At 39.7% G+C, this 17,932-nt stretch overlaps 1 non-coding gene across 1 annotated transcript; it reads left to right on the forward strand.

Annotated features, from left to right (window-relative positions):
* Positions 1-9,546: 9,546 nt before the first annotated feature.
* On the forward strand, positions 9,547-9,704 carry LOC118453301. The gene has a single exon (XR_004843224.1). It is a non-coding gene; the product is annotated as a U1 spliceosomal RNA (small nuclear RNA).
* The last annotated feature ends 8,228 nt before the right edge of the window (positions 9,705-17,932 follow it).

Below are 17,932 nucleotides of genomic sequence, written 5' to 3' on the forward strand. Positions count from 1 at the left end.
TAGGGAAAGGAGTTTTTGCACTTCATTACAACAGTGGGGAGTTTGCTAACTGAGAAAATAAGATGGATGGGCAGATTAGTTCCTTTTGGAAATAGACACATAGGTCTGACAGTGTTAGCAGCTTTGCAATCGTACGTTGTGGCAATAGTGTCCCTAAGATAATGATCCCCAAGTGCTAGTCTTTCTCGTTTTTCTCTTTGGTGCTGTGTGTATCAAATGAGGTGACTTTTATCTGTCAAAGTGTTTGGTATCGTTTCCCACACTATGTTCAGATTATTGCTTTACTTATTTCCTTGGCTTCCTTCCAATTTGTTTCAAAATAAACCAACATCAAGTGAAACTTCTGATGTTTATAGCAATACAGAAAATGAATCAACATTTTTCAACTACATGAACTTAGCCTGAAAAAGCTGAAAGCACAGGAAACAATTGCTATATGAATGCACGCATCTGGTCACAGAAACTGTCTTAATTGTTTATGGATTTGTAATTGCAGGAGTGCTCAGCAGTGTTACATGATGCATGCTCTTGGGTAATGCTGAAGTGACAGCTCTGGACACTGTTTCTTGAGATATTTGAAGAGCAGAAGCAGAATAAACTTGTCGTTTCCACCTTGGAAAGTTCATTTTGCTTTTGCTGTTGAGATTGCTAGCCGGACTGCTTCCCAGTGCCAGGATGGTTTAAACACCTCTTAATTAGCAGCTGGGTTGAGTTTTCCAAATCATTGTAAATAATCCACTGAATATCCAGAAGAAGCCCATCAATTTAATTTGTTATTGAATCTCTTTGGTTAACTAGCAGCAATACCCATTATACAATTCCTTTAGTCCTTTGGCTAGTAGGATCCAAGTCAGCCTTCTGTCTCCTTTAATTCTGTGGCTATCAATAGGAGACCCCTTCCTAACACAGGTGGAAGGAATGCGTAGGAATTTCAGTTTTAGGAGCGTCATAATCTTGAACCATCATCGTTCTGCCACAGCTATTACTCTGGCTCATGTCCCCCTTTTTCTGGTGCACAGAAAGAGGGGGTGTCCCACGTAGAACAGGCTATAGCTGAAGGCTTTCTGGTTTAGAATGAGATTTATGTACCTCTGCTAATACTAAGCTAGGCAACGAAGAGAAAGATTGGGAAATGTTACAACTGTTATACTAGTATTTTGAGAAGCAATGAAAGCTTTATCCATAACACTTCAAATATTGCCATTGTTAATATATTCTGAGGGAGAGCTGAATTTAGATAGAAGAAGTTTCTGCAGTGCACAGCAGTAGAAATGCGATGTCTGTTTTTCATTCCTTACAGACAGGACGAGCAGTTGCTAAAGAAGTTGCTTTAAAAAATGAGTTAACAGTCAGTCTATCTGGAATATATTTTTCAAAAGTTTGGAGTGTTTCCATTACTATGTAAGTACCAAGAAATACATCTTAAAAGCCAGTTGGCCTCACAAACTTTGACTCTAATACCGGTTAATTGTATCAAGTTGCAGTTGTTTTAATGTTTTCTATGTAAGGGGTCAGAGTTCCAGCAAACATGTTTCTGGAGTTGTTGGCAGCTAAAAGAGAAAGGCTGCTTTATTGCTCTTTCATAACTGTTCTAATTTCCATAGCCAAGACAGCACTATTAGAGTTTTTATTATTTTTTAATTTTAAAAATGCTTCAGAAAATAAATTACACAAGGACATCTGCAGGAGCAGAAAAGTTGAAATTTTGGAAACTAGTTCTGCTTTGGATAGAGATGATTTCTTTTATATGCTAAAGAAAACACAGATTTTCAAAACCTTTATTTGAGGCTTTGTAGCAGTGTTAAACTTTACTTAATAAACCATCTTGTCGCTTAATATCATCTGGTCACATCCTCATTGTGCCTTTAAACCATGACCAATCTTTGCTTTCATTGTCTCTTCATTATCACTTATGGCTTTTAAGAAGTATTATTAACCAAAATTGGATACACACCCTCAATTCCTAATACACATGTGATGTTTTCCCCTTAAATTTTTGATCTATTCCATGGGTAGAGTCAATAACTTCTAAGAGAGACTGCAGATGTAACTGTCAACTCCTCTGGTCCCATATCAAGATGGAATTACGTGATCACAGAAATCAGAGCTGGAAAAAACCTATTAGGTCATCTCGTCCATCTCTTCTGCCAGTTCATAATGAGTCCCTGCAGAATGTTCTCCAGTGAGTCGTTTAGCTTAGTTCTGGAGAGTTCTTTCTGAAAGGAGTGCAAAGCCTTTGCCGTGATTCTCCGTATCTTTCACTTGTCTGTTTTTAGTCTTATATGACAGGGCCAGATTGCAATGCAAATATTGGTAACAATAAGAGCAATTGGCATTTTCGTTGAGCAAATTATTTGGGATTTAGGACCAAGCCTATATCTTCTGGTTTTGATACTGGCTGAGGAAGTAAATGGAGCTAAGAATTTCTGCAGTAAATTTCACCTGTTCCTGTATCTTCTAAAATAGTCCATGGTTTCTGCGTATTTATTGGCAATCTGCTGAATTGTTTCTAGGAGTAGTTCTTGGTCTGGGCTTCTTTCACAAGCAGCTCTGAGTGACCTAGAACTGAAATGACAACTGGCTTGGTTAAGTACTGAGCATATGATGTTTTATATGCCCTGATAGGTTAACCCAGTTTGTGACAAACATGGCAGCAGGGAAAGTGTGTCTGGCAATTAATGTAGGAGGTAAGTCTCATTTTTAACCTTGGCCACACTATGGAATCATAAGTAATCTCATCTTGTACTTGCAATATGTGAGTACTGTCAGAGGATGAAATGACAGTGTAGTTACCTTTCTCAGTAAGCCTTTGTGAAGGTATAGGAGACTTAGAAATTCCTGGATCGTGGTGCTAAAGAAGAGCAGTGATCATCACCAATGTCTGTAAGGGCTATATAATAACTTAAACTCAATTGGATCTGGAAGTTTAATGTCCGCATTCTACTCTGCTGCTTAAGTGCCAGAGCAAAGATTTTATTACTGGTTGTGTGAGTAACTGCTGCTGCCCAGACTGACAAGTGATAGTTGACCATTATGCAAATGTTCCCTTGCATTGAACCGCCTCTCCTTGCCTTTACATTAAGCAACATGTTTGCGTTATTGTGTTGTGTTGCCCATGTAGAGGTCAGGGAGCAGAGGGCAGAATTGCACAGTCCCTCCCATCCGTTGGAAGCAAAGGACTGCAGTGCCAACAGCTAGACATCCTTCTTAAATCAGACTTTGCAATACTTGACAGCTCTCCATACAAACATATAGGGCACTGCACTCAAACAACTGATAAAATTTTGTAGAGCTTGGTTCTGGTGTAGCAATTGCATATTGGAAACAAGCAGACTGGGTGAGAAGACTCAAATGTAGCAGATTTCTGTAAGACATGAAAGAGTTGGGGTTTGTGACTTGGAGAAAACGTGCCTATGAACTGCCTTGTTTCAATCTGCAGCCGTATGTTTATTTTCACATACTTTGTGCGTAGGGCAGAAATGCCTGCTTCATAGGGTATGCTAATTTCCTTCCTAGGGATCTTTGTGCATCACTTCTGCGAGGTTCATCTGCCAGAATTTTTCAGACAGGACAAAAAATATAGCTTATGCTTTTGAGAGGCAATGGACACAAGCTGAAATACTTTTTTCTTATGTGTAAGTAGAATTTCCTGTATTTTTACTAGGAGTGTCACTGAAAAGTGGAACAGTGTGCCCAGAGAGCTTGCTTATGAAGTCTGTGCTCTTGGAGATACTGAAAATGTGACCGGACAAGGCCTTGAGCAACCTCCCCTGTGTGATCCTGCTTTGAGCAGGGAGGTTGGACTGGAACTCCAGAGGTTCTTACCCATCACAACGTTCCTGTGATTTTGGAATGATCAGAAAGGCCCCAAAGTTGGGAAAATAGCAATTTTTAGCTTGGAAAAGGACAGAATTATTATTTAAGTATTACTATTATTTAAGACAGCTAACTTCCAACTTCTGGATCTTCTATATCTATCTTTCTGAAAACCTTCTGGCAAAGTCCTAGATTGAAATTTATGGTTTTAAATAGAATGATGCCCTCATTACGTTGGTTTTACTCTTCAGTCTCATCATGAAACCTAGTCATTGCCACTCCTGATCTTAATTTCATAAGTTTCCTTCAAATTTCTAGACAGAAGACAGAGGCACTGCCCACACAGGGCTGCAGTGAACCCCAGTTATTCCTGTATCAGCCACTCATTTCTTAAGAAGGCCCTAGGATTGCTGAGCAATTGTTAATCTACAGGACCCTGCTCTCCTCTCTGTGGTCCAGCCAGTCATGAGAGACCATAATCAGCATTGCCTGCCTTTCTGTGAAACCACGGGTACGTAGCGAGAAAGTGGGGAAGGAAGAAGTCTCTGATAAATCCAAACCCACGATTGCTCAGCAGCCACTGCATTTTCATAAAGCTTGTGTATGTATCCATTATATGATCGTTTAGCTTCTTGCAGAATGCAAGGCGCTATATAAAGCAAATACTTCATTAGAAATCCTTTATGTTCTCATTAAGCAGTCATTTCAAAGTAGTAAATTAACAGATTTAGAAGGCTTTGAGAGGCATTTATATAATAATAATGTTGTACAGTCTTCATGGTCTGTTGGAAAGAGGAGAATTTCACTGTTTTAAAAGAAAAGTGCTCCTATAGGGCATTGTGAAATGATAAATAAGTGGGTGAGAGGTTGCTCCAGGAGCTTAGCTTAATGTTGGGCTTAACGTTAGTGCAGTAGTCTCTGCAACAGGAAACATGTTTTTCCCGTAATGAACATTTTCCAGTAGGAAGAAAATAAGACAAGTCTCAATCTTATGAACACATGTAGACTTTTATGGCCAGAGTGCTTTAATTTTTTTTTCCCTTTCCTTTCTTTTTCCCTAAATATCTGATTTACGTAGCATTATTCTAATAGGTAGTAAAGTACAAATGTGATGAATAGAAGAACTCCAAATGAGCACTGGTAGTTCACCCCCAGAGAAATGAACAGCTGGTTTACTTTGGCTGTTTTCCAAAACCCACAAAGAGTTAAATCACATTAACTAACTTTGCAAAGAACTAAGACATTTGTCTTCACGATGACTGCAGTGTCTTTTTTTGAAGAACTTACTATTTTAACCCTATCTGTGCCTTTGAGATACCTCTGGATCTCAATCAGGGACACTACCCTAATAAGGGTGTAAGGAAGATGTTGCATGGCAGTTGTGAAGAAAAATGGTTCTGGTTCTAATGCAAAAAAAACCCAAACAAAACCAAACAGAAAAATCCTTTTCCTGATATAACTTTAGTTCTGATTTATTTATATGTTTACCTGATAATGCAAATCATAAAGGATTTAAAGAATTGATGGGGTTAAACGGCTCTGATTACTGCTGGGGGGGAAAGGAGAATAGTCTAGTGTGAGTGTGTGTGAGAGCTGTCTAGCACTTGGCTGCATCCCAACGCCAAGAGGGTACAAGGCCCTCTTGTGTTTCCTGCCTAGGATGGGGTCATCTCAAATGCCTCCTTTTTCTTCCACTCTCCCATCGCTTTTGGTTAACATCTAGAACTTTTTTTTCTAATCAACATCATTTCCTTAGCTAAAGCAGAGCATTTTTGTGATTGGGAATTCCTACAGTTTGAGATCAGCCAGAAAAAAGTCAAAGAGCTTTTGGCTTCACTTCCCTTCTCTCTCTTTTTTTCTAACATGTGAAGAAGTGTGTCTGAAATTTGTGTAATGCCTAGTCTTACTCCATGGAAAATGTAAAATTCCTTAAAAGGAATACAGCAAGTTCAAGGTTTTACTAGTGACCTTTGTTTATCTTTGGGACCCTAAGCGCTATTACAGCATACAGTCCTAGGGACATAGGAATATAGGTTAGTGCGTGTAGCAATTCAGACCTGAAAACATGAAGCATGTTGTGAATTCCACTTACGAGTCACAGCTCCTCTAGGAAAGTGTATGAGAGGTATGCAGGGATCATCCACCTCTGGAGAGTAAGGCAAACACTTCAAACACAAATGTTTAAAACAGAGTAAAGAGTCTGTGGGCCTTGGAATTTCCATGGGAATGTAGGAAATGGAGTATGTTTGTTACATTTGGAATTGAATACTGAGCTGGAAACCCAAACTTTTCATGCTGTCACTTCTCTAATAACATCAAATGGCAATGTATTTTTTGTTCTTGGTTGTACTCAGAAGGAAACCTTTCCTAACCTAAGTTCCTGTGAGTATGACACATCACAGCAAGAAAGAGTAGCCTCCATTTAATAATACCGTGTCTTGTTCAGTCTAAACACACTTTTGTTGCCTTCTGTGCTAGATAAAAGCCAGTGTTTTCTGAAAATTATGTTTGGGGATTCTCAGCCATCATATATTCCTGGAAAGAGAGAATGGTCTGGGTATGTAATTGGCTTTCACTGATTAGGAAGGAACAGCCTTTCTGGAAGTGCCTCCAAGAGACCTCAGCGACTGCTCATCTCCCTCAGAACTATGTTTTAAAAAGTCTCTCTTTGCTCACCCAAATTTCCCTCTGTTTTGTTAGCTAGTGTAGCTGTGCTGTTTAAAATTCTGTAGCTATGAGATGCTGGGAGGTTTATGCTGTCACCAGGCTTGTTCTGGGAGCAGAAGATGGTAGTCTCTGCAGTTGCTTAATAAATATGGATTAAAATAGATACACAGTGATACTCCATCCCATGATACCTTTTCTTCAGCTATGAGATAACAGTTAGGTAGAAGTGTTGAGATACAGGTCAATTTTGTATGGGATCTGTTTTCTTATGTGAGCTTTTCTGAAGTCATTACATGTTTTTTAATTAATCTTATTGCTAGTACATTGAAAAACATTGCTCTTGTTTTCTCCTTCACCTACATGCACATACACTTTTAAAATGAGGTTGTCACAATTTTAGCAACCCACAAAAAACAAGGTATATACTGCAGTCATCTTGGAAACAGAGTTAAATACCAGTAGGGAACTGCCCCACGTAGTATTCCACTCCAAACAAAAGAATCCTCAACCTTGAAGTTGCACTTCTTATCATCAGTGCGCTATTGATACAGTAAGCTATTTGAGTCTATATAAAGGAATTCTACATGGCTTTTGTAAACATGAAAAGCTATAAATTTTTCAGATCCACATTTACTACAGCAAAAGGCAAAGTACTAATTCATGTACACTGGGTAAACTCTGTCTGTCCATGGTGTACGAGTACTGCAACAGTGGTGAAGGATTCTTCCTCCTCATCCAGTGGAGAGGAAGACACAGATAGTGAGGAGGTGGAAGAGGAACGTGAGAATGAGGATTCAGGCATTGCAGAAACCATCGGCACCCACACAGATAAAAGGGAGAAGCCAAAAGCCGGGCAAACACAGCAAGAGCCACCAGTGGAGAAGAAGAAAAAAGGATCCGTGCTAGAGGTATAGCTGAATTAGATTTTCAACTTACCTAAAGCAGGAGCTTTATAGGATAGTATGTGTCTGTCAGTCACAATTGCAATTGGAGAATCTCTTCATACTGTCTTCCATGCTTCAGCCTCCTGCTTGTTAGACGAGACCAGCTTGTGCTGTGACTTCTGCTGATTTTCACTCAGCTTTTCTTTTTTTTTCAGAAAATGAAAATGCGGAAGAGAAAAATGGAGAAGCACTTCCCAAAACAGGATGTGGGGCCCTGGGGGTGTAGGACTGTGGGGTGGCTACACGCTACCCCCCCATCTCCCAGCGTAATACATGGGGACTGTAAAGGGGGTCAGAAAGCAGACAGGGTTGAGCTGGTTTGGGGCCTGAAAATACAGACCAGGACGTCCAGGGGTTGAAAACATGATATGGTGATCCCACTCAACACCAGACCTAACTCAGAGGCATCATTACTGCTATCAGCACTCAAATGTGTAATGAGACATGTTCCAGTTCTTGATCCCAAAACTGTTCTTGACAGGTTTCCACCTGAATGCGTGCCTCTTGGCAAGATACACGTTCCACGGTCCTTCCATGTGCTGGCAGCAACATGCCAATTCACAGGAGAAGCCAGAAAGCTGGGCTCCAACACCGACCCGGTGGATAGGTGCAGAGCACCCACTGATGCCAGCTGCTTCCCCAGGGTCTTCCTGCTTGTGCAGACTCAGTTCTGTGCACCTCCTTCGAGCACAGGCTTGCAAGCACGGTACCCTGGGACAAGCAAAGGTGTGAGTATTGCAGAGGAGCTGGCAGCTAATTCTGCACAAATACCTTCTGGCAGGATACAGTCCAGCTACTGTTGCATCTGAGCATGTTTTAATACACTTACTCCCCCAGTTATTCTCAGGAGTTGTGTCTGTTCTCAGAGGCACTTAAGCCCCAACCCACAAAGGTCGTTAAGTAGAGTGATCAATACTGGTCTGGGTAACCGAGCAAAAAATTGAGCAAGTTATCCAGACTGGATCCCACAGAACCAGGCTCTTTCCTCTCATCTGCAGATTGCTCCAGTATAGGATTTGGTTCATCTGACTCCACACCAAGCAATGGGGAGGGTGCTGGGCCATGGGCACCAGACTGCAGGAGACCAAGAAGCTCTTCCTTCAGCAGAAGTAACCTCCTGGGGAGAAGGGGTCGCATGTTTTCTGCCTTAGGATCTATGATCCCTGTACCATTAGGTTACCTGAGAAATTATCTCAGCTGTGCTTCTAATGAGCCTTTCTAAAAATGGTTTCTTTTCCTAGGACAAAAAGAAGGAAGATCCAATGGAAAACTTAAAGGAGGTGAGTTGAGGTTGAATTGCAATCCCTACGTTCTTGCTAGTTCGTATTAAGAGCAAAAGCTGAATAACTTCTCTGTGCTGCTTCCAGTACTGTTAATTCAGGCAAGGTGTGTGATTTAATGAGTTTCGTGACAGTCCAATTTTACTGTTACAAACCATGATTTTAACAATCCCAACACTGGAGTTTATTTTTTTGTCAGCTGCTCCTATGTGAGCACTGCATCCAGGACAACCCTGTTTCAGCGATTCTGGGTTTTAACCACATGCAAGTTCTGTCATGTTTAACTTTTTTTTTCTCTTTTTAATGTTTTGTTTTCTTCTTTAAAGTGCTTTCTAAACATCAATTACAAAAAAGAATGAGTAGGGCTGAGAGCTCTTGAGAAGAATAGTCACTTTAAGTGCTCACATTGTGAGTGTAAAGTGGACTCCCCTCTTAGAAATTTTTTTACACTGCTGGAAATGAGAAGTTATCTTTGAATTAAAACTTGCTACCAGCTCTCCTGTGTCTGTCTTCACAGCTTATCTGCTTGGTTTGTTTTTCAACAGCTGGAAGAAGGTAAGACATTCCAGGAGGTCTTGGTGATTCACTGGAAGCGCTCTCAGGTGGCCACTTGGGCTAACGACACTTTGGCAGAGGAGCCCAAGAAGGGAGAATGAAAGCCAGCAGCTGATGATCTCAGCTTCAATTCAGATGAGTTGGAGGAGCTGAGGGAGGAGGAGGAGGATGGGAATGAACACTCTGAAGATGAGGAGGAAACTAAAGGTACTGAAAGAAACTATCACCCTTTGTCTTTGTCTCAGTGAATGTGAGAGCGTGTGTACTGATTGGACCCATCTTGGAGTCCTGCCTCCAAAAGTAGACTGTAATCAGGAAGGTGGTTTCTTGAGCATGAGAATCATTCCGTGTGCTATGGATGGATGGCTGTTTTCCCAAATTTGGGGAAATGTGGGAAATGCAATTTCTGATATTAAGGGTGTGGCATTTGTGCTTTCCCCTGGGTCCTTAAGTCAATGTCTAACAAGAGTAACATGGCAAACATCTGCATCTGTCCCTTAAATGCTCTCCTAGCCTGCAGCTGTTTTTATCTCCTGGATTTACAGAGCTGGATGTAGTTTCTGTGAACTTGTCTGGTCTGCCTTTGATGCATATTTCTGGAAATGGTGTGTCCTTGGGCCCTGTCAGAGTTGATAGGAAGGGACAGTGTTCAGTATCTTGGATCCTGAAAGGAAAACTGTGTCTAGTGGAGTAGTGGGTTAACTTAGAAGAACTTTCATAAAGCATATTCATCAGTCTGCTAGGTGAATATAGAGTATTGTGAGAGTATTGATGCCCATGACACTTTGCACATGTTTCTTACAGAGGCTAAAAGATGTGACTACCAAGTCAGGAACTGGTCATTCTTATTCTATACCTGATATTCCGATGATCATCCTATTTCATTTTACAGTTCTTTGTGGAAAGCTTTCCTACTGTGTTCAGATGCATGGTCTTGCACTTACAGAAAAAAGTCCTGTTGCTGCTGGTTAATTTTTCTTGCACTATATATGGGTTTGTGCAAATGGGAATTTGTTCAGTCTGTGTCTGCCAGTGTATCCTGCCTCCTGTGGTGGCAACCATCTCTAACAACCAGCAGCTCACATGCATGTGTAATTTGCCTGGACAGCGACTTGGCAATGCAATGGTAAGTCCTTCTGTATACCCACAAAATCTTTTATAGCTGGCATCGTGAAGTTACAATCATACTTGAAAACACCTTTTCACAATGATATGCTTCACTAGTTCCTACTGAGCAGCTGTTTATTCTGTAGGCAAATTGATTGGAATACTTACTTCATTTGGGGAATAGTCAGAGTTTTGTGAAACCTCTGGGGTACTTTTTTTTTAAGTGGCAAGTATTTGCATACATTTTTAGTGTATTATTTTAAACTTCAGTTTAACTTAAATTATTTAATTTGTGGAAGAATAGTTTTTATAAACCCGAATCTAATTCAGAGGCTTTTATAAATCTATAATCCATTCATTTAGCTTTATTCACCGCAGTAGGGGTTTTTTTTGTTTGAAAATATTGCATGTTTCTCCGTCTTTGCTGTCATAGTTTTGTAATACAGCTTACTTGACTCTTACCATCACAACAGGTCAGTGCTGCTGTGCCAATGCACATGTAAATTGAGATTGTATACGCAGAAATGGAGACCAGGCTTTGCAGTGAAGGTCTGTGAACTAGGTTTGGCATACAGTTACGAGCTGGATGAGAAGCAGCCTAGAAATAGTGTTTCATTAGGAACTAGCCCGGCTCATATGCAATTACCCATGTGAACAAGGGCTACTTAAGTGAGTTTGCATTTGTGAGTTTGGGCTTCGTGATAGCACAGGTTGGTCTGAACGGATAAGCTAGAAAAGAAGTTCCCCTCTGCTGGTTAAGGAGCGTGTCTGTAGTGACACTGCCCTGCTGGTTGCTCAGGGGCCTTTGCCCACTTACTGTCTGCGGCAGTACGCTGCCTGCCTTTGCCAGAGCAGTTGTGATTCGTGCGTCTAATTAGTTTTCATTTTCTCTCTTCTTGGAATTGTCTCTAAGATGATTTAAGGAAATGCACAGTTGACCAGTCAAATGCATAATGAATTTTTATTTGGCGAACAACGAAGTTGGAATAAACCAAATAAAATCAAATGTTCTTCATGGCCCTACAGGCATTGCTGCCTTTAAATGACAAAGGTCTGACTGCACGTGCAAGTTACCATGGGGTAGACTATAGGTAGATTTGCAGGCAGTTATGGTGGGTAGTAAACAAACAAGCTCACTTCTGATTTACTTGCAGTAATTTAGGTTATTGATGCTAAGAATTAAAAAGCAGAATGCCTGCACCAGAACTGTTGTAATTATTTCCTTACCCTCTTTCTTGTAACAGCCTAGGACCCTGAGTGAGGTCAGGACCTGATCTCTTAGACACTGGAAAATTGCGTGACATGAAACAGTTTTGCACTTGTCCATGAACATAATACAAAGAACAAACTAGATACTGTACATCATGAAATGAGGTTTTGGCGAAGTTATATTCCCTTACAATAATGAGTAAATATTTGCAGAAAAAATAGGAGTAATGTACCTTTCTAGGCATCCAGTATGTATCCTGGCTCCTTCAGCATATTGTGGAAGACTTTTTCTTGCTCTTTTAGAATGAAGGCATTACATACCCTCCTTAAACTGTCATGGGTATAAAGTTTTTGTTTGTGTGTGGATGTATAAACCATGCACAATATGTCTGACTCTTGCCATTATTTGCTCACAAGGCAATCCCAACTTCTTTAAGTATTTTCTAAGCACTTCAAAAAACTGAGAACGTGTCTGCTCTGTCCTCAGCATTGTCCTTGTGCTGTACGTGTTTAGATAGAGAAAGTGGGAAGGTTGCTTGCTCAGTGCCTCTCCGGTATCTTTAACCTTTCATTCTCTAGAAGACAGTCAGTCTCTTATCATGTTCAAAATATCTTCACATTATCCCCATACGTAACTATGATGATACATCCTCTGGTTTTCATTAGCAATGTATTCACTTACCAACTATTGTTTCTAAGGTTTTGAAATGGCCTAGATTGATGTTTATTATTAAGGCTTGTAAATATTGTTCAGCTCAATGCTATTCTTTATTCCAAAAGAAAAGCAAGCAGTTTCTTTCAGGAGTTCAGATTTTCTGCACATTCAAAAGCCTGTTTTTTTTAAGGATTGTGTTTGTCTCTCATGGCACATTTACTTTCCTCTTTATTTAGAATATTAGCTTTATTGGAAAGTTAAAAGTTTTTAAATTGCTTTTTTGAACTGTCTGGGACCAAGTCATCAGCAAACAGCTAAGATTCTGGTTTAAAATTTCTTTTGCTTCTGGGCTGAGGGAATAAAAGAAAAATTAGTGGTATTTTCGGCATTCATGCTGCCCAAGCCAGCTGCTAATGAATTTTTAACATTCCATTTTTTGTTCTGAAATGTCTACTCATCCAGTGTCTTAAGATTCTTTTTACCTATTAGTTTGTTATGTAGCATTTTGAAAAGGCTTAGAGCAAAAGGAAAGTTGTGTGTGAGGCTGTGAAGGCTTTTGAAGTTCATATAGCTATAATTATGCTGCATAATTATGAAAACAGTTTCTGCCACTAACGTGTTTTTTCACCAAGCACTTACGCGTGAGATGGGTCCATTTTGCCATCTAACAAGGGGTAACTGCTTGTTAAGGGAATCCACAAGATCCACCAAAGTACAGAAAAGTTGTAACTGATGCATAGGGTGTTGTGTTGATTCTTTTACATAAATGTCAAATTCAATCCATGACCTTTTTGATTAACAATAATCTAAATTGCTAAGGGGAAAAATAGAACCCATGCAACAATTTCCTCCTTTATTTATGATTTAAGAACAGCTTTATCAACTAGCCATGCCTCAAAATAAAAAACATCTGGTTGGCAGAAGTGCCCTGTCAGCAGACAGCAGCAATTACACTGAGGCCAAACAACATCTTAATTAGTTACAAGGCAGCCCAACTGACAAAGAGGGGAGCTGTTCAAAGCTAAATAAATCTGTGGCTAAAGTCATCCTTTTATTTAACACATTCCCCACACCCCCCCTTTTTTTTTAAATTTAAATCTCAGACCAGAACTAAAGTGAAGGCTAAACTTTGACTAACAGTGTGGACTCCAACAGGAAATGTTAATCTGTATTAACATTTCTGCTTTTAATTTATCTTGCCAAAACATAGGCAGTGAGCCGCCGCTATTTGAATTAATTTTGATGAGGGGCACTGATGGGGTGACAAGCAAGAGAGTATTTAAGCAAAAGGCTACTTACTTCGCCTGACAATCTTTCCGTTTTCCTTTACTGTCAATGCCTAGTATTTGTGGAAGAACTTCCAAGTGGTTTGGCTCTTTCTCCAACTTACTACTATCTACCACAGCTGTCTGTACGTACAGCCTAGCTGCTTTTGTGTCAGAATACTGCTATGTCTGAGATGGCTTTTTTCTTTGTTATGTCCCTGTTAAGACTCACCAAGTGGCTTCCAAAAAGTCACTCAGGGTCTCTGTGACAGAAGCGTATTTTCTGAACCACAAACTAGCATGTAAACCAATGGACACTCCCCTCTGTTCATGGGGTGGTATCATCTTACTCTGTTGTTATGTATATAATATCATATATGTGTGGAAAGACCCAGAGGGGCATGACACATTCATACCCATTGCCAAATTTCATTTTCAACAAAACCAATGGGATTATTATAATAAATTGCACACATAACAAATAGTGGTTTGCCAGGCACTATGTCCATAGAGTTGCTGATGCAGATTCACAGATTTTGTAGTTAGTATTGACTCCCTCTTCGGTTTTGCTTCATCCAGCAAGGGACTCTTGAAAGCTGTTCTGTATTTTCTATTGGTAACCAGGGCCTATGTCGGCTAGGTGGTGAGTACAGTATTTTGTTCATGTTGCTAAGGCCCTGTTCCTGTTTCATTCAACACTTCTGTAAGACTGTGGATGCTTGGTCATAGGGAGAAAAGACACGCTGAGATTAAATACAGAGGACTCGTAGCACAACTTCGATTCAGCTGTGTGCTTTCTTCTGCGTACTGCTCAAGCATTTGTAGAATCGAGACTCAAGTAAAACATGCCCTCCTTGACAAGTACATCATAGCTCATTCTCTATTAATGCACCCACCATCCCACAGTACAGCGTGGCCCAGTTATCTTGTGAAGAACAGTGAAGACGACTCAGCCACTGGCATGTTGCCTAGTTTCTGGATTCCGTTTCTGAGCCATTAACGTTATGGATGGGACAATGTTAGATGGATGCAAAGCAAGTGTATTTCAGCTGTTTGAAGATGTGTGCCCAATGAGCAGGGAGCAGGGAGAGAGGTCAGAAGTTTGGTGACAAGACTAAGGAAAGCATGGAGTTTGGCCGTGTAATGAGTTTCAATTTTTTACTTTCCCAAAAAGAAAACAAGTGCCATTGGAGGCTTTCTCTTTCTGAGTGAATAAAAAAAGATTTCCCTGCTTGATGTTTCTTTGGGGATTTCAGCTGAGGAAATGGCAGTGGGAGGAAGTTTGAATGTAAGCCTGGATACACAAGCAAGCGTGAGCCATCAGCCAAGTGCTGAATCCTAAACTATTTACTGTAATGGAGGTCTTACCCAGTAGGAAAGTCTGTCAGGCTCAAGGAGCAGCTAAAAGACTAGAGAAAATAACAACCTGTATTTCAGCATTCAGCTTGGGAGAAACATGTATCTGTGGGTAAGAGGGAAGCTCCTAGGGGTTTAATCCAAACACTGTATTTCAAATTTTTAATTTTTCTGGCTTCAGCTTGAAGCTATTGCTTCTTCCTAGGCACAAGAGTCATCTGACGATTTAATCTTTCCATCTTGCGTGCTGTATTTAAGTCACCTGTCAATCTTCTTTTTGATATATTAAATAGCTTTCTTGGTCTAATTATTATCTTAGTACAAGCTATTTTCTCCAGAGCTCAAATAATTTCATCCTGTGTTAGTTCTTTGTGGTGTTTCTAATTTTTTCAGATAAGGTTATTGGAAAGTTCTATAAAATACGCTAGTATTACCAGTGCTCCATGCAAAGTTAGTCATCCTTCTAGTGCCTATTTCCATCATCCTTCTAGTGCCTATTTCCATATTTATACATGCAATAATCCCATTAGCTCTGTTCGCTAATGTTTTGTTAGAGTAAAAAAAGACATGAGAAGGGACTGCTAAGGGAAGTGCAACAGCTGTTTTCCACTCAACCAATATCAATGTGTCTTGAGAAATGAAATTTTAGATTTTAAGACTTTTTGCAGAAAATACTCATTGCTTATAAGCCACTTTACTAGTAAACTTAGTAAGTCCCTGTTGTTTTCACTTACCCATGCATTCAGTTATATAGAACCCTTAAATGGCTCCTTCACTGAACATGCTAGCGGGACAGACCTACAAATGCCTGGAATCTGGATCATCTAGAGGCTCTGTTCTTGTCTTCAGTCTCTGTAACACAAAAATTAATCAGAAGTGATACGTAGAAACCAGATCTGCTTTCCTATTCTGCTGATTCCAGCATATATGGAATACAATACGGTGACAGTTAGAAAGCATGTAGTCATGAGGTTGTTATGGTAATACTGCACACTAAAGGAAGCCTAGTTCTCTAATAACGATGAAAAGCATCGCTCCCTGTAATACACACGTGTATCTGCTTGTGTGCCAAGTGTCACTGGGTGGGGCCATAAGGAAAACCAAGAGCAGCTGTGGTGGCGAAACAGGGTGAATAAAAGTTTGAATTATTGTTAACATATGTACCACTGTAGTAAACCCCCAATTTGATCACTTACATGAACACAGCATATTGCTGAATAAACCCCCTCTGGATACGTTTGTATTCCAAAACATGTCATGAGGAAAGATTAACAGTTTTGGAAAGGGATCTTTTGCTTGGGATGAAGTTTTCATTTCCTTGCCTGGTACTCTTGGAAACCTTTCAAAAAGCTGAAAGCAAAATAAAAAAAAAGTAAGATGGTGTGTTAAAACCTGACCAATGTCTTGTTTAACTAGCATAGCAATGAAGTCCAAAGGAGCAAACTGCAAACAAGGCACAAGGTTGTGGTCTTGGGAAGGCCAATTTTTCCCTATATATCAGGCTAAAAGATTTTATGAGTTACTGAACTTTGAGAAGCTTGCAGTTTTGCAAAAAAAAAAACCAGCTAAGAAGAATGTTTTCCTCTGCTACAAGGAAATGGTCTAAAACAATTTTCTCTAAATGAAGAGATTTGGTTTTGTTACACAGGATTGAAAGAATTTCACTTTCACGTCTGCCTTCTGTCCTTTTTTTTTTTTGCAATCCCTAGAAAAAAGTTCAGGTCTTTCTGTTTTCATCTCTCAGTAATAGCCTGCTATCCAGATCCTACCCCAACACTCATACGTTGCAAGTCATGAATGCAAGTCACAAATCTGCATCTCACGACAACAGCCTGAATAATTTCAGGAGATGAATAAATAAAACAGCTTACGTCAGTGGGACTGCGGGGTTTTTTTACACCAACTGAAAATAATTTTTAATCAGTTTCTCAGGAGCATGTTTGAGACCCCAGTATAGCCTCTTTATTGCTCTCCAACTCTTCCTCATTTGCAAATCACGTAAACACCTTCTCATCTACCTCATTCCCACTAATGCCTAAGAAGAACAAAGATAAATTACTGTTGTGGACTAGTTCTATAGAATGGAACTGTAGGCACAGGAATAAAATGCAAAGTTAATTACTGTCTTAACAGCCAAGCTGGTTTTCAGGAGCTCTCGTAATGCTCTGTCAACCATGTAACACCATGAACAATTCAGGAGAGATGTTTTCTTGTGAGTGGACTTACTACAGCATGCTACGTTTCAGATGCGTGACATGGTATATAAAAAAAAAAAAGTGCTATGCTTAGGTATTGCATTAACCCTGATCCAGAACACAGTGAAGCTCAGCAGATCTTAGTGCAGCCTTTTGAATGATAAAGAATGCACTAAATGGACTAGCAGAGAGGATTTGGGCAGGCACGCTTGAACGTTAGCACTATTTGTGTACACAGCTCGTCCCATTTTCCAGTAATGATGCAGCTGCACTTTTGCTAGCAGCAGCACAGTCAGGCTAGCTACCTAGTAATTAATAGATATATGAATTTTAAGACCAGAAAAGACTGTTGTCATCATCTAATATGATCTGTTGTGTAATTTCTCTCTATTCATTCCTGCCTCAGATTTGGTAGTGGTGCCGGAAGTGGAATGTGGTGTTGCATTAAGAGCTCATCTTCTGCTGTTTCTCATTGTTTCCAAATATATAAGCTTATACTTGAATACAATGAAAAATACTTTTTTCTGTGTAAACCTTACAGAGCAACTCTTTTTGTTGTTATAGGTGATAAGTGCCATTCATTATTCTCCTTGTTTTCTTTTGTTTCTGTTCTGAATTCTCTATGCTTACTAAGTCTAATTTATAGTTGTTGCTATCAGTTTCTCTTACTTCATCTATGCTTTTTGTAGAATTAGATATGATTACTTTTGCATCCCTAGTGTTTTATAAATGGTTTTATCTGTTTTTAACTAACTTAACATTCTTTACTGTTAGTGAAATTGTATTTTTCTCCCAGTAAGTAAATGCTCTTGTATAGTTTGCAAATATTATTTATGTTTTTCTTTTTAAGTTACTTCCTCTGAGCTTTTTTGTCTTATAATTG

Source organism: Egretta garzetta, unplaced genomic scaffold, assembly GCF_000687185.1.
Source record: "Egretta garzetta isolate BGI_Z169 unplaced genomic scaffold, ASM68718v1 scaffold61, whole genome shotgun sequence".
Taxonomy (NCBI): Eukaryota; Metazoa; Chordata; class Aves; order Pelecaniformes; family Ardeidae; genus Egretta; species Egretta garzetta.